Source organism: Stegodyphus dumicola, chromosome 4, assembly GCF_044657685.1.
Source record: "Stegodyphus dumicola isolate Sdum_Otavi_A_Nest chromosome 4, ASM4465768v1".
NCBI classification, from domain to species: domain Eukaryota; kingdom Metazoa; phylum Arthropoda; class Arachnida; order Araneae; family Eresidae; genus Stegodyphus; species Stegodyphus dumicola.
The window spans coordinates 107,703,455-107,729,777 of record NC_140771.1 but is presented as its reverse complement, the minus strand read 5'-3'; the positions used below and the strand labels follow the sequence as shown (position 1 = coordinate 107,729,777).

The 26,323-nt window shown below is 35.1% G+C and overlaps 1 protein-coding gene across 1 annotated transcript in view; it reads right to left on the bottom strand.

Moving 5' to 3' along the window:
- The window catches only part of LOC118195911 (uncharacterized), a 44,190-nt gene extending 22,399 nt beyond the window's left edge, over window positions 1–21,791 (bottom strand). The window contains exon 1 of the mRNA XM_085815324.1: window positions 21,750–21,791. The gene's annotated coding sequence lies outside the window, so the exon portion shown is untranslated. The remainder of the gene's footprint in view (window positions 1–21,749) is intronic.
- Between the last annotated feature and the right edge of the window lie 4,532 nt (window positions 21,792–26,323).

The window sequence follows — 26,323 nt, the reverse complement described above, 5'->3', positions numbered from 1 at the left end:
CTCATGTTCTTTGCATACAATCAGAATCGTTAGTCGAGAATTTTTAGGTAAGATTATTGGATGTTTATTATCTAGTGAGAAGTCAGAAAATTCCAGTCTTCCTCTAAACCTCACGATTTCCTTTTCATCAATGTAAGGAAGAAAATTGTACAAAGGAGAATTTTTTCCAACTGAATTACCTTCTTTGAGGGATTTATATTTTTCGGCAAAAAACTTCTTTTGCTCTGATCTTATCCAGAAATTTTCTGCTTCTTGTAACTCTTCAGCTGTGAGAGTTCCTTGAATGTCGCTAGTTTTTCTTAATTTTTTAATGAAACGTGTTGTGCAAGCAGTGACTCTCAACACCTTCTCTAATTTGCTATATTTTGATATGTCGAAAAGATCATCTGCACTTTTTTCGATTGTACATTCAAGTTGATGTATATCACCGGATCTCTTTCGGTATTCCAGCTTGTTTTCATCTATTGTTTCTTTAATATCTAATCTTGGCCAATGTTCGTGAGGGAGTTGAAGCCATTGGGGACCTTGCGTCCAAATGGTCTCATTTATTAACTTGGAAATCTTCGTTCCCCGAGATACGAGATCGGCAGGGTTGTCGACACTTGGGCAATAATGCCAATCTTGAGGTGAACTCAATTTTTGTATTTCTTCGACACGATTCCTGACAAAGGGTTTGAAGGCTTCAGGTTGTTTCTGGATCCAAAAATAAGTAATTGTTGAGTCTGTCCAAAAATAGTACGGAATTCTCAATTTCAGTGCTTTCAGAATATTGCTGACTAACTTAACTGATAACAATGCCCCCATTAATTCTAACCTCGGTAAAGTAAGGGATTTTAGTGGGGCTACCCTATTTTTAGAAGAGACAAAGGTCGTTTTGATTTCTTTATTTTCTGTCTTGAAACGTAAATATGCGACTGTACCATAGGCTTTAACACTTGCATCTGAAAAGCAATGTAGTTCGAGATTTTCGACATTAATGTTCGAGTGCATGAAAAGGTAACGAGAGATGGAGAATTCAGCTATTTGAGGTAGCTCTTCACACCACTTTCTCCATTCAGAGGACAAATCTTCAGGTAACGGTTCATCCCAATCTATTTGTGACAACCAAATTCTGTATTAAGCACTTTATTCTAACAGTGAGAGGTCCTAAAATTCCAATCGGATCGAATATCCGACCCAACACTTGTAGAAGAAATCGTTTTGTTTCTATTGGTTTAGATGTGAAAGACAATAAGTTCCGAACATCAAAATACAGTAAGTCCTTTGAATTATCCCATGCCATACCTAAGACTTTAAATGGGAAATTTTCCCTATTAAAATCTTCAGGATTTTCATCTGGAACGATACCCTTTTTTACCCACAATTCATGTAATTGTCTCGAGTTACTATGCCATTTGTGAAGCTGCATGCTTGCTTCCTTAAATATTTGGACCGATTCTAGACTCGTAGTTAATGCTTCATTGATCGTTGGTTGGCTTCCAATCACATCATCTACATATACGTTCTCATTCAAAAAGTTAACCGTTGTAGGATAAAGTTTATTATATTTTTTCAGATGATGTTTAATGGTAGCGGCTAATAGAAATGGACTACTATTTATTTCGAATAAAACTCTAGTGAACCTATATATGTCAGGAAAAATGGTTTCATCATTAGGGAAATCGGAAAACAGAAACCTGGTTGCGTCTCGATCTTTTTCATGTATGAGAATCTGTAAAAAGGCTTGTTTTATATCTACGGTGAAGGCTATTAGATTATACCGAAATCTTAACAATATTTCGAATATTTCAGGGTATAAATTTGGCCCAACATGTAGACAGTGATTTAAAGAAATGGATCCTGGGGCATGCGATGATGCATCATAAACAATACGTAATTTACTTGTAGCTCGATCCTCGCGTATAACTTCCCTATGTGGCAAGTAAAACACGACATCCCTTTTATTTGAAATTTCTGAAACTGGTTCGATAATATTTTGATTTAACTGATCTCTTAATACGTTCCTGTATTCGGAAAATAGATTAGGATCTATTTTAAATCGTTTTCTAAGTCGATGAAATCTTTGTTCTGCGATTTCCCTATTATTATTTAGATTTGATGTGTCATGTTTCCAAGGCAATCTAACTTTATAGCGAGAATTTTCATATGTTATATTTGATTCGAAATATTCGACGACTTCATTTTCAGTTGAATCGAAGTTTTCCCTTTTATCAATAAGTCCTGAGTTTTCCAAGTCCCAAAATTTTGTTATTTGTTTGGAAATCAAATCTTCCCCTACAACTACATTGAAAGCTAAAGAGACATCATCATCACCTTTTCGTCCATGTAGGCACCAGCCGAAAATAGTTTCCACTGCAACAAGATTTTTGCTTAAGTATTTAACGTGTCCCATTACTATGTTGTAATAATAATCTGCACCAATTAGAATGGCAATGGGTTTTTTACAATCGGGAAAATCTGCGAGCATCAAATTTTTTAATTGTCTGTTTTGCTTAATTTCTTCTGATTTAGGAGGAGGAATATCTGCACCTGATATATGATCAGTTACTAATAATTCAACTTCTATTCTAGAATCGGGAGAACTTCTATCTTCTAAAGTTAATTTAACTACGTCATAATTTTTTTGGATGGGAGAAGTATTCCCAAAAGTGTAGACAGTCAATTTTTCTTTTCTTATGACTTCGAGGTTTAATCTGTCCGCTAACTCGCGAGCACAAAAACTTTTCATACTTCCACTATCCAAGAGAAGTCTGGCAAACATCTTTTCCTTAGCTGTTTTAACTTTTATCGTGCATGTCTGTAAAAGAATTGTATTATTTGCATTATGTAAAACGGTCGAAACAATTTCTTCTTTCTGTTCCTTAGTTTGTGTATCATTTTTCGAAATTAATTAACTATCCTTTTTATCACTTGGTATATTTTTAACTATCGAACTGGATTTAAAACATATGGCTTCTGAATGTTTACCTTTGCAAATTTTACAAACTTTAGTCTGGCGTTGTCGGCACTGTGAGATTTTGTGTTTAGGGGCCAAACAAGGAAAACAACGCGCTTGTTTTTTCAAAATATCTCTCTTCTCATTAACTGTAAGGCATAAACAGGACTCTGAGTCATGGTTTTGAAAACAAAAAATGCAGTTTCCATTTGATGATGCGGCTGCCATAAATTCATGTGTGGTGACAGTTTGTTTATGTTTCGGCGTCGGTGGATATCTGTTAATACCTTTCATTTCCGGTTTTGACTTGCGTGAAAAGGATAACGAATTAATCTTTTCTCGCGATTCTATTTCTAATCGGAGAAAGTCTAGAAATTTGTTTATATCATAGGTTGAAGGATTTTCAGTATTTGTACGATGAAATTCTAAAGTTATACCGTTCGGGACAATTTTCATCAAAATTGGAATAAACATGTTGGAATATGTTTCTGGTTTCACACCGAATGCTAAAAGGCTTCTGACTTGAACGTTAATTGTATCATAAAGTTTTCGCAATTTTGCCACTTCACTTGAACTTTGAACGGGATTTAAGTTTAAGAGATTAGAAATGTGTGTATTGATAATAAGGTCACTTTGACCGAATCTCTTTTTAAGAATGTCTATAGCTGAGTTATAATTAGCCTTTGAGATTGAGAGACCTTCTATGGCTGATGCTGCGTTTCCACATAAATAAGTTCTCAAATAATTAAATTTTCTATCTTCGAAAGTGTAACATTGTCATGAATAGTGACCTTGAATGAATTCCAAAAATTCATCCAATCGTTGTATTCTCCGGAAAATTTGTGAATTAAGAGTTTGGGCAATTTCACATTGCCTTCAATTTGTCTTTTGGTTTCAACTTCTGTAGATGAATTATTTAAATTCGTGTTGATATTTTGAGTATTGTATTTCCTTAAATAACGGTTGATTTTAGACTTCGCTATTATTATTTTATCGTTATATTCCATAGATGTGTTAATATCTGAATCTAATTTTGATTCATCTTCAATCAAATTTTGTATTTTTTCATTTAAATCATGTAGTTTCGTTTCTTTACTATTTAACAATTCCAAACAATTTTCTAACTCTTCTTGATTTTCTTCTTTTAAATACTCATCTACATATTTAATAATTTGAGTTACAGAAGCACGTATATGTGCTCGATTCTTAATTAGTGTCTTTTGTTCCATTTTAATAAATTATCAAAGGAGACTTACCGTGAGAAGTCTTTGCTTACAAAGCTAATCCAAAAGGCGAAAAAAACCAAATTTTCAAATTAATCAGATTCTTTTCCCGGCCGATGCACCATTATGTAACGAAAGTTCTAGATCAAAGTCAAATCACTCATAATCCAAAAGACGAGATGCATGGCCTGGAGGGTTTTCCATAAATTTTAATTAAAACTTAATATTTACATATATACAATGTAGGCTAAAATGCCTGAATCGAATATTTAATGTTCAAAAGGCACTGAATAATTCCAGCTAAAATCTAAATCGAATTCTATTGCGTAGTGCATCGAAATTCTACCTTCAAGAAGAAGAATATTTTTTCAAGTCACGTGTTCAGAAGGGGAAATGTTAAGTAAGCCAATAGATGGACTCCTAACGCCATCTCTTGGCGATATCAAAGAATATTCCTTAACAACCATAACTTGTCTTCTTCGTTAAATTGATGCCCTGTAACTCTCGTGTCGTATTGGGTCTTCATGTTGTCCGTCGCCAAGTTGAATCGATCACGTGCAAAACTGTGCATGACTTCAAGCCTGTTTCCAGATCTTGGATGTACTTCCCAGGCGATTAACGTGCATTTGGAAGGCGGCTAAATAAGAGATTACAGCGCAGACAAAGATCACGACCGAACAGCATATGGGATGAGTTTTAGCCGGTAGTATCGTGCCATAGGGCCAGTATGAACAGCGTAATTTCTTGTCCCAGTCTTTCCGGTTTTTGGAAACAACCAACGAGAGGATACTCAGGATAGTTCGATTAAACCTCTCTACCATGCCGTCTGTCTGGGGATGTAAAGGTGTCGTATGGGTTTTCTCAATGCCGAGAAGCTTGCAGAGTTCTTTAATTACAGCTGAGGTAAAATTTCTTCCTTGATCGACATGTAACTGAAGAGACACTCCGAACCTGGAAATCCAGTGCGGTGTCATTACCTCTGCTACCGCGACACCTGCTTGATTAGGAATAATACGCTTTAAGACACTTGGTGAAGTAATCGTTATAAGGAGGGTTATTTCTGGCAATCAGTAGTTCGTGGCAGATGTCCTAGGAGGTTAAAGTCGATACGTTTAAAAGGCGCTACTGCATTGTAACATAGTAGCTTTCCTTGGGTGCGTTTCTTTTATCCTTTCTGACCCGCAAAGTCATCGCAAGATAGGCACCACTTGTGCACGTCATCTTTTGCATTACTCCAGAGAAGCGCTCTCAAACTCTCCTCAAAGTCTTCGTTATCCCGAAGGTCTTTCGTTATATCCCTTCGTTAATCTGAAGGCTCGATGACATCGCTTTCTTGCATAACCTTTAGACGTTTTCCCACGTCTTCCTGTTCAGCAATCGGTAGATGTCTTAGATGTTGCTTCATTGATAATTGCTTCTCTGTATCAACTCATATCACTTATCATATCATATTCGGATTAATCGCCTTGGCCCAAATGTAACAAAATATTGTTCCATAATATTTTTAAAATATGGTATGGTATTGTTCGAGTTTCCCTATCAGGAGTCCCATTTCTTAGGAGGCAATTCTGCCTTGAGAAGGAATTTCAAGTAGAGAATGCGGTCGGCCTTACATTTGAAAAAATAATATAAATTTTAAAAAATATTTATTTATTTTCCGAGTTTTGGAAGTATGAGGGATGCTCGTCCAGAAATGATGGAAGGAATGCATGGGACAAAAAGAATTGTGAACCTCTGGTCTGCATGCTCTTCTGAAAACAACAGTCTCGTCCTATTTGAATCTTAATATTTATAAAACATATAATAAAAGTCTTTTGCAACTTCTTACTTAACTCCTGCAAGAAAGGATAAATATTTATAATCAATTCTACATCAAAATATGACTTTCCTATATTTAATTATTTTTCTTACAAAATACCTTCAATATATCCGGAACCATCTCATTTGCAAATACATGTTGGTTCAAATATGATAAGGATTGATGTTTTCCACAGAACCCTTTACTGCGAATGAAAAAGTTGGACATGTCACTCTTCAACATACTTCCCTGTCACTACATTTTTGTCAACTTCGGGAAGCATTTTCATAACAATATCTAGTTGGCTCTGAATCCACTCCTGAGCATTGACGGTTGCGGCATCGTTACCCGCAAACTGTAAGTGAAATTTAAAAGATTTAACCCTGGCAATTGCCAATGAAGCAATGGACCCACGGTTCATTGCGGTCATTATAGACTTCCAAAATGCATCCCCTTCATCCTAAAACAGCCGTAGGAAAGAAGTGGAGGTTCGCATGCGCATCACTTTGTTCTCATCTCTCAGCGTGTGTTGAATCCACCAGGGATACCCCTTACCATGGTGCAAATGTTTTTTTTTCCAATGGTTTCTACGCCATGAATGCTGACTGAAAGCATCGAAGCATTCGACAGTGGTGCACCTTATTCTCAGAAATAACCGATTTACACTACCAGTGTTCGTCCGGGGTGGCGAATTATTTCCAAGGGTTCTCTCGTTCCTCAGTGAAGCACTTAACAACTTAAACTCGAGGATTCCAAAGAGGCACTTTTCCTCATACTGTGCTTGTAATCGCTTCCGAATTTCTGATGGCTAGACGTTTTCTCAAACGAGAAATTTGATCACAATGCGTTGTTCCACGGTCAGAAGCAGCTGTTGTTCGTTCGTTACTCTCGTCACTGTCAGACTAGAGTGAGCAAGTTTTAATCTCCACGGGAGGTAAGGTAGTGGCTACACAAACCCAAAGACGTACAGGGCTGGGTACAGGTAGTAATTTGTAAAAATCACAGTCACGGTCGTATGTGAATTCCCTTTTTTCCCCTTGAAAAACGCTAACAAAATGCCAAGTAACCTTATATTCGAGCACATATTGTGAGTAAATTAAAAATAAACACATAAAATAAATTAACATGGATATTTACCTTTAACTAATCCTTTAAAGATTCTGCTTTTTTGCAATAAATGCAAACCACTTAGTTTCCAAATCTCAATACGTCCGGAAGTTTCAAATTTCAAAAGCAAACATTTGAACAATATAGCATATAGCAGAAACAGTCTCTACCTAGAATAAAATAATCTTTTAGAATATTATTGCAAATCGGAGTGTTACTTCTACTCATTGAAGTTGACAAATACAAACCCATGGCGATGAATAGCAGTCTCAAACATCACCTATTTTCTGTAAAATACTACTTGCTTGGGGAAATCATTAAGGAAAGTAATTTATTTGATTTTATACAGTTGGTAAAAATTATTATGACTTCAAAGATTAAGAAGCGATGAAGATTTTTTTGCGTATTCAACTGTCTTCTATCAGTTGATTCGAAAAGAAAAGCGAATTTATTTTTCATCAACTCCTTACTCTCGAGTGTGAACATCTGTGGGCTACTTCCCTTTCCCAAGATTGAAATTTTAATTTAAAGGGTACCTTTTGAAATCTTAAATTAATTTAATATTATCATTATAATGATTACAAACGGTACCTTTGAAGCTGATTTGTCAACGATTTCGCCATTGATTAGGTCACAGCTAATCAACTTCAACGGTACCTTTTGAAATTATTTTGGAACTTTAAGAAACGTAACAAGAAAATGAAAACGTATTCCAATTATTCACAAGGCATCCAAAGCAGGAAAAACATATTAATATCATTAGATGGAAAATATACAGAAAACAAAACGATGATAAAGATTTTCTCCCTGTTTTTGCAAATCTTGATTTTCTACAAATCCAATTCTAAGACTTTGTAGATGCATTACACACATCATTACTCCATAGAAAGAACTATTCGAGAAGTTTCCAACAATTTCTTGCATCGACCGCTTTTGAAAGAATGATTTTCTTCATCGAAATGCCCCTTACATTTTTTTCTATAACATACAGCATACAACATAATCACAATACAGATAATTACACGTAAGTGATTCAAAGATAACAGTTAAATCAAGAATTGAAAAAACGGTTATCAGATTTATATTTTATTATTTTTGTATTATTATTAATTAAAATTTTGCAAATATAAATACTTTCTCAGAATTGTCTAATTGAATTATTCTGTAATGAAACTTTTTTTTTAATTCTCTTATACTGGGGTATTAATTACAATGTTATCAATGCGAAAGAAAAAGTTGCATTCCAATAAAGAATCAACACGCATCTTGTAGAGTCAGTAGATTATTTTGAAGCACAGGACGTGAAAAATGTCTAATGCCATCGCCGGGACTCGATCCTTGACCTCTCGAATGCATGCCGAGTTAGCTACTGTTACACCACGAAGGTATAATGCAAGGACAGAGAAAACATACGCCCCATTTTTTAATTTACATAATCCCATTTTAAAGAGTGATTAGTGATTAGGCAGCCCAGCCGCCAAATTCTGGTGGTGACGAATTATTGTCCACCACCTTTTAAATCTGACGCCATTCGTAGGTTTGTAGAATTTTTTAGAATCAAGAAATTGAAGAAATCCATATTATCCTCGCTGGGATTCGAACCTTGATCTCTCGAATACGAGCTGAGTGTGCTGCCGTTACATCACAAATTAAACGATTGACTACTGTTAAACGATACTGAAAGGAGAGAAAAAAATTACCTTACAATCTTTAGACTAGCAATTATGTGGCGATGAAAGTTGATTTTTTTCGACTGCTCAATAACCATGAATAAAAGACTTTACTTAATTCCTTAGGACACTATTTCCTTTTTTAAGTATCTCTAGTTTCTCTCTTAAAATTCTTATGGCATGATGTCAAATAGCATTTCCAAACTTCATTTCGGTTATAATATTTTCTTTGCAACAATGAAGGTTATTATGGTCTTTATTGGTCGTTAATATCTACAGGATACTTCAAAGAATACTCAAAAGTTAAATTTAAAAAATACATTTTTAGGAACAAATTAGAAGCATTTCATAGTTTATTTAATTGATTAATTAATTAATTTAGCAACGGGTGCATTTTTTCCCTAGCTATCGGTTCATTGTCTCTGTATGCACAAATGTTGCTACATTTTCTTGACTCTGAAATCATTCTTTTCTTATCCCTTTTTAATTCTCTTATGTTAACATCAAAATCAGAGCCTTAAACATCTACAATTCAACACTCATCAGTGTATACAGAGTGGACAATTGAAACTGGTAATGTTGAATATTTCAAAATAAAGCGTTTTAGATAAAAATGTAGCAAATAACAATTAAGTGACTTGTAGAGAATTTTATGTAACTTAACCAATTATTCACAATTTCAGCCTTGATTCTAACTTCTCCTTTCCGTATTTTTCACCAGAACGCAAAGAGTAGTGAGTGTTTAAACTGAAGTTTCGGGATTTTAAAGCACAGCTCGTTTCTGGCATCGCTTGCGCTCTACGTTGTTAGTTTCCTACCAGCATTGTTTAATATTCAGGTTTGCATTCTCTCGCTGCTCATACTTTAATTCTGGTTGAGTTGGTGCTCTGGTAGAGTTAGTGAACCAGCTTTTAGTAGTATTTAATTGTGCAATCCTTGACTACTGTTAAACGATTGATTTAATTTGGACTGTTCTATCTCATGTTACATCACCACGAGTTGTGAAAACTGTAGCACAAGAGAATGAATGCCTTTTTGTTCTCAATTTTGTTTAAATAAATAAGTTATTTTAACGCTTTCGAGATTTTATTTTCGTTCTCAGACACAGCGGTTATTCGCTTTACGTCTGTTAGAATTATTAGAAAACCGAAAGGCATTACGTTAGTTGTGTGGTGTGGTGTATTTGATTATAGCAAAGCACACGAAGGCTATCTGCCTAAGGGGAGTGGCGCCTTCGTGGAGGACTTTGTAAGGGAAACTGGCTCGTATACACGTTAGACATGGGGAAAACCACGAAAACGCCCATGCAGCCAACCCGTTCGCGGGATTCGAACCTCGGACCGAACTACCAGTGTTCAGCGACTTTACCGCTCGGCCGCTTGTGGGCACTGGCATTACGTTAGGATTATTTAGGACAGTTCTGCTCAATCAATTTTGCCCCATGCATCCATTTCACCATCTCTAGATGATCATCCTTGCCCTCTATTCTAAAACTCAAAAAACACATGTACATTTACTTTAATTTAGATTACTTTTAATGGATTTTATAAAATAAGCAAAAAAAGTATAAAAATGTTGATAAATACCAAAACATGCATAAAATAGTTTTTTATATTCATAAATTAAAACTAAATGCTTAACAGGTAAATAAAAGGCAGACCGAGTTCTCCCTCTAAAACTGTACGAAATTCCAAGCGAGAATTTTCCTCTGGTTGAGAACCCCTGACTTTTAAAGTTATTTGATGTTTTCAAATTTAGTTTGCATCTTTTCAAAGTTATTTAAATATCAAACTAATTTTTAAGAGAAAATTGCATCTTTCATTTGTTGCTAGCAATATAGTATTCTTCGCATCGAAGGGGAAAAAGAAAGGAAAACTGCCCCTAAAAGCTGTTAACAAAGTTTACAAAAATACACAGAGATAAAAGTCAGCAATGAAAATATAAAATCCACTCAGCATAGCAAAGTACTATGTCACATTATGACGTATATCTTTCTGAAACACACTAAAACTTGCTTGTTTCGTGATTTAAATATTAAAAAAATTAAATTTGAATGCGTTTATGAAAATTCGAATCATTCTTCTTAATATAGGTATAAAATATAACAGAAATAATTTTTCCAACATAATAATCGTTTCAACTTAGATATGTGCACTAAAACATCAAAAGAAGAGCATCTCAAATTCTTCAGTTAATTGTTCTTAATACACATTCGTGTTGTTAATATTCTTAGGATTGTATTGATATGCACACTAAACTGGAAATGAAAGATACAGTACAGAAATTGTGAAATTAATAAAAAGATTTGGAGAAAAAATAAAATACAGTATTATGTATAAGAAAACAAGTTTTAAGATGAAATGCTGAAATGAATATATGTAAATTTATAAAATATCAAAAGCACAGCGTTCCGGAGTTTAGTGCAAGTAATTCTAAACACAAAGACAATTATCTTCAAGAGGAACATGAAGTACAAGAATTAACAATGTTAGAAAGTAAATTATGCTTTTCGCTATATACACTAAAATTACGAAAGAATCAAAATGAAAGTCATCAAATTTCATAGCAAATTACCTTGTGGGGTTTGTATTTATTTTAACTGGCATTTGTTTTAAGTTTAGGCTATCTTTCCTGTCAAGCCTTTGCTTTCCCCTAGAGTTGCCAGTGCCAGAGTGTGTAAATCGTAGTAGAACGCGCAGAGTATTCAAATTTTAGCAGAAGTAAATTGAGTTTAAATAGAAGGGAAACGAGATTGTAAGTGTGCTTCTTGAATCGCGAGCGTGAAGGTTGCTAGGTAGAAATTTAAGAACCGCGCGTTTCGGCCTGTGTGCCTATTTCGGCAGTTCGTTGAATCTTTCAACTTCTTAAACAGTAAGTTTGCTGAATCTCAGCTGTATCTTAGAACGCGGTTAAGTTAGTTACAATTATAGAGCCTCGTAGGTAGTGATTTCGTTATTTATTCATCCTGTCATTTATTTTTAGTTCTACTTTCTAGATATTTTGTTAAACCGCCGGGTAGGCGTAGTTTGTGAGCGTCAAGTGAACGCAGCTGTATTTCTAAAGTGGAGTAAAAAGGGATTTAACCCTTCTTACGAGTTTGTGTAATTTACAGTTCAAAGCAGTCACTACCACTGTTGCTGACAAGTTGGGGCCTCGCAACATTTGATTGGCGCCCGAACACCTTAAACTGAGATGGCCGAAAACTGGATGGAAGCTCCTGTACAACTCCAACAACAAGAAATGGCGAACCAGTTAGAAGGATTTGGATACCTGGTCTAAACGATGAGAGCATCTATCAAGCCAAACGTCAATTTCGATGGAAAAAATTCGGTGGCGATATTTTTAGAAGGCCTCGGAAATCACTTCCAGCTATACCCTGTGCCTGAAAGACAAAAAGTTGCCATTGCCACGTCTGCACTCAGAGGACTGGCCTCATTATGGTGGAAGAGTATAGGGAAATTTTTATTAGGAGAATTCAGATGCCAAATATATACCTTTGAAAATTTCAAAACATCATTATTAAAGCCCTTCCCCATAGTGAAAGACCGAGCAAAGCTATAAGCCGAGCTGTACAGTTTTTATCAACGTAATATAGAAGATTTGACGGACTTTATTCTGCGAAAAGTTAAGCTGACAAACATGCTGTATGGGAAGAAACCCGACCCGGAGATTATTGAAATAATATTACCAAGATTGCTACCTGCTGTCCAAGATTACTTCGAAATCCGAAATCCAAGCACCTTGCAGGAACTCTTCGAGTTGGTGGTCAAGTTCCAAAACCGCAGAATAGCGGAAAAATATAGAGGGGCAAAGTATTCTCAAAGTCTCCGAAGGCAATTCTCAAATCAAAAGACCGGAAACACAAATCGCTCTTATGGGGGAAAGAGCTATCAAGCCAACTCAGCGAAGCTCGAAGGTCAAGGCCCAAAAAGGAAATTTGAAAACAACAAGTCCGCGTACCCAGAAGACAGAAGTTGAAAGGAAAGCTTTAAGCGAGTAGAGGGGCCTGTAAAAGCGAGGGTCCAGACCCCGGAAGTTTCGAAAAAACCCTCAAGAAGATACCTAAATATGGTCGTGGTAAAGAACTCACAATTACCGATTATACAAGTCCTGGTTGGCGATGTACCAGTAGAAGCCCTCATCGATACAGGGGCAGAAGGTAATTTTATGAGTGATACATTTTTAAGAAGAATTTTAATAGGTTACGATTATTTAAAAATAAAAACACAGAAATTATAGCGGCGCAGGGGAAAACCTGTCATTGCATTGGGAAATTATCAGTACAAATACAGGTAAAAGATGAAAGCCTCAAAGTATGAACTTTTGTTGTCAAAAATTTGCAGAGTCCAGTCATTTTAGGCATGGAGTTTTAAAGGCCGCGAAGGCCAAATTGAATTTTCAGGAAAATTCGATTATGCTGGAAAGGGATCGGAGGGTGGTGGAGCCAGTGAAACAACCGCAGGTAGACGTTAGCCATTTGAATGACCATGAAAGCCAAGCCATCCAGCAAGTGGTGAGTACTTTTTCAAACTTGTTTTCAGAACGGCCTGGTAGTTGTCAAATTTTTACGCATGATATACAACTAAATGCCAATAAACCCTGTAGGACTAAACCCTACCGGTATGATAAACAGGAAGAGCAAATTATCGAAGAAAACATTCAGGAAATGTTGCAGAACCAGATAATAACGCCCATAAATAGTGAATACGCGAGTCCAGTCGTACTATGTAGGAAAACGAATGATTTCCCTCCTTCGGATAAAAGGGCTTGGAGGTTTGCTATCGTTTACAGAAAGCTTAATAGTGTTACTAAGTTTCCAGTTTACCCTTTGCCGGTAATAGAGGAAATTATTAGAAAGATTAAGTCTACGAGATACATGACTACGTTGGACTTAACGTCTGGCTGCTATCAAATAGCTATGAGACCTGAAGATATACATAAAACTGCGTTTATCACATAATCGGGCACTTATGCATTTTTACGCATGCACTTTGAGTTGTGTGGGGCCCCGTCAACATTCCAGAGAGCTATGGACATTGTTCTAAAGCCTTTACAAGAAAATCGACTTTAATTTATCTAGAGATATAATTATAACGAGTAGTACATTGGAACAACATATTAAAGATTTGGAAGAGGTTTTTAAATTATTAAAAGAGGCCGGTCTTACAATTAACGCATCAAAATGCAAGTTCGCGACTAAAGAACTTAAATATCTGGGTTATAAAATTTCGTAAAAGGGTATAGAAACTCAGGATTCAAAAATAAAAGCCATCAAGAATTTCTCACCTCTCCCAATACCGCCAAGAAACTTTCTTCTTTCCTTGGGTTATGTTCTTATTATCGGTCGTTCATAAAAGATTTCGCGAATATTGTTGAACCGTTGTTAGCAATTAAAAGAAAGAAAAGTAAGTTTACGTGGACAGCAGAAGCAAATACAGCATTTGAAAGGTTAAAAGAAGCACTCATCAATGCCCCTGTTTTGAAATTCCCGGAAGGGGACGAAAACCTGGAAATTACAGCAGATGCGTCGGACTATGCCGTAGGTGCGGTTCTCATGCAGAATGGCCATCCTTTGGCAATTTTTAGTAAAACTTTAAATTCTACGCAAAAGGAATTATACAGCTACAGAGAGAGAAACATTAGCCGTATTAATGGCAGTACACAAATTTCGAGTTTATTTCGGCAAAGCGCCAGTAACAGTCTTTTCGGATCATGCGGCTTTTGGTAGACTTTACTGGGGGAAAATCCTAACGCTCAGGTTAATAAGATGGGCTTTAAAACTTCAAGAATATAATCTAATAATTAAATATAAACCGGGTAAGGAAAACAATGTTGCTAACGCACTATCTCGAATAAAACTGGACGATGAAGGCAAGGAACTCAAATGCGCTGTGTTGACTTCAAAAATTTTACATTCTAGAGAAACAATTATTGCTGAATTGAAAGCTGATCCTGAATTTGGAAGTATCTCTGCGTATTTGAAAGACCCCGAAAGCTTTGAACACACAGATACCGATGCAATAAGAAGTAGAGCAGAAACATATGAAATAATAGATAATTTATTGTTTGATACGAAAGCAACAAACGAAAATTTCGAATATAGACCAGTCATCCCAGCCTCGCTTCGATTAAGCATTTTGAAGGAATTACACGACGCGAAAACAGCGGGCCATTTAGAGGTCAGAAAGACTATAAAAAGGGTACGCGAGGCGTTACATTTCCCGCAATTATACAAAATAGTAACTGCGTATGTCAGGTCCTGCAATCAATGTCAGTTAATAAATGATATTAATTACAGCCCGGCCGGATACTTAAATAGCATTCGCGCTACATTTCCGAATGAAATTTTAGGCATAGATCTTCTTGGTCCTTTTGCCAAGAGTGAGTTAAATAAAAATCGTTTTCTTTTAGTAATTGTAGAACATTTTTCAAAGTGGACAGAAATTGTTGCACTTTAACGCGCATCAGCCAAGACAGTTGCAGATGCATTCTTACACAGGTATGTTTTAAAATACGGTGCACCGATAAAAATCACTAGCGATAACGGTAAACAATTCGTTAGCCAAATTTTTGAAAACATTTGCTCTGGACATGGCATACGCCATATCAAAATGGTTCCGTATAGACCACAGGCAAACATCGCAGAAAGAGTTAATAAAAATATTGTAAAAATAATCCGAAGTTATGTTAGCACACATCACAAGCGCTGGGATGGCTACATAAATGAGTTAGCCTATTCTTTAAGAACAGCAAATCATGATACTACTGGAAAAACTCCAGCAGAATTATTTTTAGGACGTAAGTTAATTACGCCACTAGATAAATTATTCTTTGTGCAACAAGGAGAAGAAGAATTCAAACAAAAAGATATACAGAAACTTATTGATCAGGCGGTTAAAAGTTCGGATACGGCAAGAAATAGACAGAAACTGTACTATGATCCGAAAACGCCGTGAAGCAGATTTTAAAATTGGGGATAAAGTGTTAAAGCGGAAATTTTCTTTATCAAGTGCCCCAGACAATTTCACTGCAAAGTTGGCTCCAAAATTTGAAGGCCAGGAAGTCAGGAAATCAAGCGAGTCGTATTGTACCTTAAGAACGAGAGAGGGGAAATCTGTAAAGCAAGTCCCAACCAGGTGAAAAAATATTATAATCAAAATGATTTTGAAATCCTTGAAAGTTTCTTGCAGGACTAAAGCGCAAAAGAAGTGGAAGGTCCAGAAGTAAGGCCACCCGCTCCACCACCCAAGAAGCAGAGAACAGAAGAGGAACCTAGCCCTACTACATGTCATTCTAGGGTCCCGAAAAGAAGGAAGGAAAATGGTCAGACTCCAGCATTCAAGAAGTGCAGGAAATCAACGCCGCCGCGTAAAGAATCTTTGGTAAATAGGAAAAGACCAGATACAACTTTCCACAGTAGAAATTCTGCGTCGAGGAAATCACTTCCAGGGCCAGATAGTCAGGAGCAAACAAGGCCGCCGTTCACGAGAAGAAAAAGACACAAGGAGGAACGAAAAGATTGGCACCAACAGAAAATATTCAAGCAAGAATCCAGACCGGAGGCCGCCAAGACCAGCCGTCCAGGGGCCAAACGGAAAAGACAGGAACCCGAAGACTACCGCCCCAAGAGGCCGGCGTACAGAGGGCGAAAAAGAAAAGTCACCATGGAGAACCCAAAAGCGGAGATTGACTTCCATGAATTCTATAACTTGGGATCAATTTTGCCAGAAGAGGATGTCGGAGTTCCAAGCATCGAAAAGTCAAAGATAAGTTAAAATCTCTTATAATTTTTTGTTTCTTTTGTTCTGAAATTTTATGCGTAAATACGAAGTTCTATGTGTTGACGGAAGTCAATTTGTCTCGGTTGAGACTTAGTTTTCTTTTACTTTATTTAGCTAAGGCAAAAGCATTTTTTTTCTTTAAGTGTAAAAGCTAAAAACAAGCATTTTCTGTTGGTCGAAAGACTAATTCTGTTATGTTAAAGCCAAAATTTGGCCGGAGATAAAAATAACTTCGTATTCTTGTATTAATAAGAATTTTAGTTTCAGTGCCGCCAGCTTGGCGAAGAATGAGTAAAGTAAAAATTTATTTTCTCTTACTCATTTTATGGTAAATTGTAAAAAGCATATGTATTAAAAATTTGTAAATGTATGTAAATACTTGAAGGTTATGTAAAAGTAGAATTTAGTCTAGAAGCATAAAATTTTAGATGCTAAAAGTAAATGCTCAAAAGAAACGAGTTCAAATTTAAGTATTAAAGAGTAGATAAAATCATGCTTTAGAGCGAAAGCCTGCATGTCTAAAGATGAATGAGGGGGAATTTAGAATGAATGTGTTTTGTAGGGTTCTCCACCTACACTTGAATTTTAAGAATGTTAAACATAGCTCATCGAGTTTCAGTATATTGAATTAAGGTGTGTCATATTTGTTCGTTTGTATGCTAACAAATCATTGTGGTTAGGGAAAGTGTTGTAATACAAAAACACGAAGATTCCCGCTTGACACCACACATGGTGGAGAACCAGGGTAAAGTTAAATTCATGCTGAATATTTGAATGAATGTGAATGTAAGCAGTTAAATAATTAAAAGAAAAGGATCGAAAACGAAAATGTATCGAGTGTTAAGAAAGTGTAAATCATAATGTATTTCGAATATACTGATACTTATTCCTTCCAGATGCTGGAAGGAAGAGAAAAAGATTGAGTGATGAAGACCAAATTCCAGAAAGGATCCTGTAGGAAGATATGGTAATTTAACATCTACAGAAATGATTATAATTGTTATAGTTTGTTTTATGTAAACGGAGCTCTTGAGTTTTAGGTCAGAATATGGAAATTTTTTCAACAGGTCGTTTCTAGGACCTGCTTCCAAGTTTACCAAATTCTGTCGGCGGCAAATGTGGGGTTTATATTTATTTTAACTGGCATTTGTTTTAAGTTTAGGCTATCTTTCCTGTCAAGCCTTTGTAGTGGAACGCGCAGAGTATTCAAATTTTAGCAGAAGTAAATTGAGTTTAAATAGAAGGGAAACGAGATTGTAAGTGTGGTTCTTGAATCGCGAGCGTGAAGGTTGCTAGGTAGAAATTTAAGAACCGCGCGTTTCGGCCTGTGTGCCTATTTCGGCAGTTCGTTGAATCTTTCAACTTCTTAGACAGTAAGTTTGTTGAATCTCAGCTGTATCTTAGAACGCGGTTAAGTTAGTTACGATTATAGAGCCTCGTAGGTAGTGATTTCGTTATTTATTCATCCTGTCATTTATTTTTAGGCCCACCAGCGGCCGAGCGGTAAAGTCGCTGAACACTGGTAGTTCGGTCCGAGGTTCGAATTCCGCGAACGAGCTGGCTGCATAGGTGTTTTCGTGGTTTTCCCCATGTGTAACGTGTATACGAGCCAGTTTCCCTTAGAAAGTCCTCCACGAAGGCATCCATCCCCTTAGGCAGATAGCCCTAGTGTGCTTTGCCATAATTAAAATACACCATTTATTTTTAGTTGTACTTTCTATTTTGTTAAACCGCCGGGTCAGCGTAGTTTGTGAGCGTCAAGTGAACGCAGCTGTATTTCTCAAGTGGAATAAAAAGGGATTTAAACCCTTCTTACAAGTTTGTGTAATTTACAGTTCAAAGCAGTCACTAACACTGTTGCTGACAAGTTGGGGCCTTGCAACATTATAAACTGAAAGCCAATAAGTTTTTAGAATTTGCTAACGAGCACTCTAAATTGAAAATTAAAAATACATAAGAAAAAAGTAAGATTTTTAAAGATAAATAAACGTAAAATAAGAAGTTTCTTCTGGAAAAAAAAATTTTAATAATTTTGCTTATAATAAAATTAAGAAACTCGACTTTGTGATGTAGCCGTTCCTCAATAGACACTAATGCCGGCTAGCTTTAAAAAGGATTTATTAACAGAGCACACAGAAACGGTTACAAACAAAAGAAATATACATAAAAATGAAACATATACTAAATAGAACATCAAACATTTGAATAACATAACATAGTAAACTATCATCATAGCCGGCATTAGTGTCTATTGAGGAACGGCTACATCACAACTTTAAATTAAAAATATATGCTTTTCTCGATGCGAGTTTTGCTGTGAATGGTGAAGTTTTTTTAAGAACTTTTCTTAATTAAATACATTTAGTAAATCTGAATAAATGAAAAGACATAAACACTAAGGATAGCAAAATGATCGTTTAATTAAAATAATGTTATTTGAGAAGCTCAGCATATGGGTCAAAATAAGCTGAAAATTAAAACGAAATCGAGGTAAATTCCTTACTTAAAGCAGCATGATACTTCTAGAAACGATAAACACATGAATTGTCACCAAGCAAAGAAGGTAGGAACGTATAATCAAGGCAGAAGTGCAGTTACTTTAAATAAAAAAGATGCCAAAAGCGTGGGAAAATTGTAACAAAATCGGGATGAATACTCCATAAAGAAAGAAAATTATTTTTATAACAACATACAAAATAATGGCAAAGCGCAACCATTCATTTATGATTATTAGAAACATATTTCATCCAGAGCAGAACTTTTTAAAATGATCTGAGAAATTTTATAAGTTGTTATTTTTTATATGAATAATATTACGGTACTATTACATAAAATAAAAATTATGAAAATAAAGAAATAATTATGGTATGAAATTATTTTATTGGAAATATAAGGACACTCAATAAAAGATGCACAATATTGATAATATAATGTTTACTCTTTCTTCCAACTGAAAAACTGGGCAGTCAGGTAAAGCCGCAAATCATAACCAGATTCAAGTAATAAAACAGTTTAAACAGCTTGACCGGTACTATAGACAGATAAACATATAACCATATCCATAAAAATATTAATTTTTTGTATGTTCCACATTAAGAATATAGCTCATAATAACGTACAAAATATTACTTTGTCTTAACCTTCGAACTAAAATCCTTAATATACATTTACATATTAATACTTTGTTTTACATATTACATCCTTAATGTACTACAGGCAAGGAGGAGATGACGAACATTTACATTAGTAGACTTCGAGATTTCAAAAATCTAAAAAAATTACGAGATGCCGAGGAATAACCACTAGTAGACAGACTACAAATGAACTGATATAACACCGTTTTTTACGCTTTTTAACGCAGTCCGTACATCAGATCCGACTCGCCATCAGAAACACTCGTAAAACGTAACAGTCGGAAGCCGATATTCTAAGCTGCTAGCTAAATATCAGCCCGAAAGATCCTCTTTAAAACACTCGTAGACGGGAACACGAAGTCCTGATCATCGTACAACATCATACAGTCGGAAGCCGACCTACTTAGTCGCTATGTCTTTTACACACTCATGCTCATTTAAAAAAAAAAAAAAATTTGGCAAATTAAAATGCACAGATAATAATTTATGTACTTGATATAAATAAGAAAACCAGAGAGAAAAATTTCAACTTTTAATGGCCAACATAAAATGTCATTTATAATAGGATATCAAAACAAACCAAATCCAACAAAATAAACTGAGAATTTAAATTAAATAATGAATCAGTCAAAAATAAATAAAACTTAACTAAAAAAAGTCACAGAAATAAGGAAAAATTGCAAATGAAATTGTATAAATCGGTCAAACATTTAAACTATAAAAGCACATTAAGCTAAAGAATTTTTTTAAACAAACAAAAAAGTTTTCCCTTTCGAATATTTACTATAAATTTAATTAAAAGTTTATTTTCTCCCTCTTTCCAGAATCAGCATGCCTTCGTAGTATAAAGGTAGCACACTCGGCGTGTATTCGAGAGGTCTTATTTCGAATCCCGGCGAAATGAGACTGCCGGAACTCGAAATGAGTCCACTGCTCATTTTTCACGTCTCCGGCATAAAAAAAAATCTAATAACTCAACAGTAGCGTCCGAACTAAAAGGTGGTGAGCAATAATTCGTCACCACCAGGATTTGAAGATTGGGTCCCCTAATTCCCACTCGCCATTTAAAAGGGGGAGTACATAAGATAGTTTCACCCTCCTTCTCTGCATGCTTTCGTGGTGAAGCGGTAGCACGCTCCATGCGCATTCGAGAGGTCTTCGAGTCCCAGCGAGGGTATTGCTCATTTTCGTGTTTTCTACCTCAAAAATTCTAATGATTCTACAATAAAACAGAACCTATTTAAAATCTAAATAGAGTTTCAGCTAATAAAAGTTGTTAAATGCTTATAATCCGAACATGCATATAAGATGCAGCGCAACCTCTTTAAGCCGATCACTAGAGTTTCTGAAGATTTTGTATTTTAGTGGACCTAAGAAGTGGTCACCTACATGAATATATATATATATCTATAATACATCAAAGATTGAAACTTATTAAAATCGAAATAAATTTTCCAATACTTATGCAATAGCTGCAAAGTAAGATAATAATAATTTATTTGCTAAAGTAGTATTGATTATATTAATAAAGTTCCATGCCAAAATAAGAATCTGCATTATTCTGTTTTCATTCACATACACCTTCTAGGTTAAATTTTGATACTTTATACTACTTTAATGGAGACAGGGATGAACATTATCTTCATGAATATTATATGGAAGAATAAACTAAAAACTAGAGATTAAACAAAAGTTATAATAAAATGAAATATTATACATTCATTTTTCTCAAAAAACAAAATGCTATTAAACTTTAGAGCGCAATTTCCTCGATATTCTCAAATTCATTATTTTGGCATCGGGGCGATGATATCAGAAATTTACGCAAGTGAATCGCAAAAAAAGTTGCAATATAGGAAAATAAAAAGTAATGTTTTTAATTCTAAGTAATCAAGGCGCTTTGCATTATTGCTTTTCTACTCTCAACAAATTTCTAGTAATAAATTTAAATAATAAATAAATAAAATTTGACTATGTTGTAGCTCATTAGGAATTAACCAGAATAGTGCCTAATTACCTGAAATTAAATAGTTAACACTAGAAGAGAATAAGATACATAATCTATCTTAATCAGCATTTTCTCTGGAGACATGTAACTTACTTGAGCAAGGAAAACTCCTCAAAAACTCGTATCGATTTCTCTCCTTCGTGAACAAATTCGAAAGTGATAAAACTTATCAGAAACGATAGTTGCCACTCTGTTATTTTGAAAAACGTTTAGATAATAAAAGCATTGTTTTGCGTATCAGAAAAGCGATAAAGGTAGCCTGTTTCAAATGGTGGAGGAAGTAATAATTATGATTATCTTTATGTACATTAAATAAAATCTTCTCTGCCTGAATTTCCTGAAACCCTTGTACTCTGTGATAAATAATAACGGAGAGGTTAATAAATAAAAAAAAAATCTGAAAGGTTTTAGATTTTATATTACTCATTAAGGGACGTTTATTAACGTTTTGTGTGTTACCTTTATTTATTAAACATCATGCTCTTCGCACTTAAACCATACAATTAAATTCAACAGCAATATCGTAAAATAATTTTAAAAGAGCATACTTGTAGAATTTCCAATAAACAGTCTCGCGCGCTAGGAAAGAAATTTTTTCCCCCCGCGTACAGTGTCGCCATTGCTCGCTTTGAAATCGTTGAGTTTCTTAATCAAAAACTCATAAATACTTTACAAAATATGAAATAGATAACAACAAATTTTAAATCTGTGGGCTTTCAGATGCTCATCTTCGTGTGGAGACGTACGTTATTCAAAATTTGCTTGCGCTAAGTACCGTTGTTTAATCACAATGGGAGAAACATACATACATTTATGCAGATTCTTCATTATTTAACTTCTTTAAATATAGCACAGTTCGATAATATTTGGTGGAAACAATTTGAAAAGTGATTCAGACTTTTAAAGTTTCGACGCAAAATGCCAAAACGAAATTAATAGCCCTTCTGGACTAACGCTCTTTGGGCTACTAATTAGATATATTAGATGCTCTCCGTGATCCGTATTTTAAGGGCTCTAGGAGAATTAAAAAGAAGGAAACATTTGTCTTAAGTAAACGTTTTGCTTAAATTATCTTCAATCGAGCAAATAACATTGGTATTACTCTCCACAACAAGAATAACTGTTTCATCTGCAAATTTCTACGTGGCTTTTTGTAGCATATTTTCTGTCATTTCCTTCTTACTTTTACATCTACGCTGGTTATCATAAATTAAGGAAAAATCACAAAAATAGCGATAACTTCCTCAAAAATAAGCCAAACCGTGTAAAATTTGACTATGTTGCCAAGTAAAAGTAGATGAGTAAAACTGCAATATGCAAATTAGTGGCGCTGCATTCGGAATACGTCATCTGCGAGGAGAATAAAAGTCCATGTTTGAGAGCAAGCTCACATATTTCAGTGTGATAGTGACATCAGAAATCTGAGATAGCTAATTCGTAACAATGACCTCCAGGCATCATTTGCCAGCAGAACTACGATGGAGAGCCATCGGGAGACTAGAGGCAGGGTAAAGTCAAACAGAAGTGGCCAGATGGCTAAATGTGAGTCCTTCTGTGGTTCATAGACTTTGGCGGCGATTTCAAACCACAGATTCGGCTTCTAAGAGGTTCAGACAAGGACGGCCAACTGCTACGACGAGCGCCGATGACCGATATTTGACATTATGTGCACGCAGAAATAGAACCGCTACTCCGACTCTTCTTAGATCCTCCCTTGCTGCAGCCACCGAAAGGTTGGTGTCAACGTCAACTGTGCGTAAAAGGCTTCACGAAGGTGGTCTGTATGCGAGACGACTAGCCATTTGCGTGCCGCTCACGTCACGCCATAGGAGGGACCGTTTGCAGTAGGCACAACAACACGTCCACTGAACGCTTGATAAGTGGAGGGCTGTTCTCTTTACGGATGAGTCCAGGTTTAGCTTAGAAAGCGATAGTAGGCGTTATTTGATATGGAGAGAACCTGCAACCCGTTATCATCCGTCAAACATCCGTTAAAGAGATGCATATGGAAGAGGCAGTGTCTGTGTCTGGGATGGCATCTCTTTGGGTGGACGGACAGACCTCCATGTTTTTCCAAGGGGAACCGGGAATGCTCATGTTTATAGAAATGACATCCTTGATGTTTATGGTGCGCCCATATGTCGGGGCAATAGGTTATGCTTTCCTGTTACAGGACGACAATCCAAGACCACACAGGACTCGCATCGTATAGGATGATCTTCAACAAGAGACAGTTATGCGCATGGAGTGGCCAGCTCGATCCTCGGTCTTGAATCCTATCGAGCACGTTTGGGATGCTTTAGGGAGACGTCTAGCTGCTCTCAATCCGTCGCCTTAGATCCTTGCCGCGCTTGCAACTGTTTTGCAAGAACAATGGCTCTCGCTTCCTATGGAACTGATAGACCGCATAATTAAAAGCATCACACATCGCTGAATGTGCTGTATTGCTTCTAGAGGCGATTATATTCCATATTGAAGGTACTTTTACTATAGCAAACTGACATCTTCGATTTTTTCATTTTATACATGTGCTAATTTCTATACTACCATAATTGTCTGGTAATTTCTTTTTATGTTCTTTGATACCTTACTATATGTGTTGTATATTGTTGGTTAAGTTTCATAAAATTCTACATGTAACTTTTTCAGTAATCGTGATTTTGTGATTTTTCCTTAATTTATGATAACCAGTGTATAACCTGGCTTCTACTTCATAACATGACATGGAATCTAATTATTTTGCATTTTATAACTTACTACATTGAAAATTCTTTCTTCCACAGTCAGGCGTCGCACGTCTCATATTGACATTGTCGTCAATATTAGGATACTATCAATGGGATACGATGAGTCAGTGCATGAGATCAGACTTATCCTATCCCATTGATAGTGTCCTATATATTGTGCATATCTACAAAACCAAATAATGTCAGTTCTGAAAAAATAAATTACTCTTTTTTAATTAATCTGATTAGGTAGAAATACGCACTGATTTATGTCTTGCCTCATATGCATGCAAATTTCTTTATAAATATTATGTTGTGAAATTAAGCACATCTTAAATATATGATCTTGTGAATATTCATTTCACATAAACATGCGTATCTTCAGGTACATATCCCAAGTAGCAGATGACGCAGCAAAGACTTCGCAAAGTGGTCGTGGTAACTTTTACAACGTTTTTACAACGCAGCGAAGACGCAAAATAGTTGTCGTTGCATCTTGGCAATTTGTCAACGTCGCTGAAACGTCGTGATTTGACTGCTTTTGCAGGTGGTTGTTTAGCATTTTTTTCATAGTTCATCAACGTTACTTCTAGAATGAAAAGAGACTAAATCTGCCCTTTCAAGAATCTGAAGTCCGCATAAGATTTATTTTGCTGTAATACATTACTTTATTTCATCTAAATATATAGATTACCTCAGATTAATATCTTAGATAAAATATATAAATACCTTAGATTAAAGGTAGATTCATCTAATTAATTATAAATTTAATATAAATACTTTTGAATTGTTAAATTTAATTAGTACTAAAAATACGTGCTAAATTATTGTTTAAAATTTCGTTAAAAATAATTAACAATTAAAATATTTTTTATAAATACTACAGCAAAATATTTAAAAATGAAAATAATTTATAAAGTTATTAATTTATGCATTTTATATATTTTAAAAAATCATATTTCCGAAATCAATGCAAAACTAATTCTTTGCAAATCGCATGTTAGGAATTATTTCACTACTGAAATATGACTTTATTTATTATTTTTATGCAAAGGTTTTATTTGAATTAATATGCTGACATAGTATGAAACATTTTACTGCATACAGTGCAAAAAGTTCTAAGTTAAACTTTGTTAAATTTATCATTCGAAGAACAGAGTTCTGAATGTCAATTAATTACACTAAAAATTAAATAGTTCAAATTTAACTTGCTGCACGGAAATTACATTTACAATTATTGAAATCCTTATAAAGCACAATCCTAATGTTCATTAAATGTAGGTACTTACACTCTACAATTGTTTCATTAAGAAGTTCATTCCTGGGAATGAACTAAATACAATATTCTTTTTCTTCCAAACTGAACTTTTATTTCCGGACATATTAGTGAGCATTTTGTATAAATAGAATATAGTATCTCGGCTTATAATTATAACATCCTTCATATTCGTTTAACCAAGTGAAGAGACATTTTAGTGCGTGAGACAGACTACCGAGACGAAGGAGAGACGTGATTATAGGAACTGTCATCACTAGGCTCAGTTACAGATAAATTAAAAATCTGACGTGTACACCCCATGACTTCCTTGTACGGAATATTAAATTATACGCATTTTTTCTTGCATTTCATTTAAACTTATTGGATTGAATTAAATCTACTTCGCCGACAGCGCATAAACCACAATAGAATAAATGCATTCTTTAAAATTTACTCTAGTATTTGTTAACCATAGCGACACTCTGGCGCTAAATTCACTTAACAGTATTAATAATTATATAACAGTTAACTTATATAATAATTATATAACGTAAACTAAGTTAACTGTTATATAATCCAATAATTATATAACAGTTAACTTATATATTTCGTTCATATTATAACTCATAATGCACAAAATTTATATCATTTAAAGAATAGAATTATCTAATCGTTGCCACATA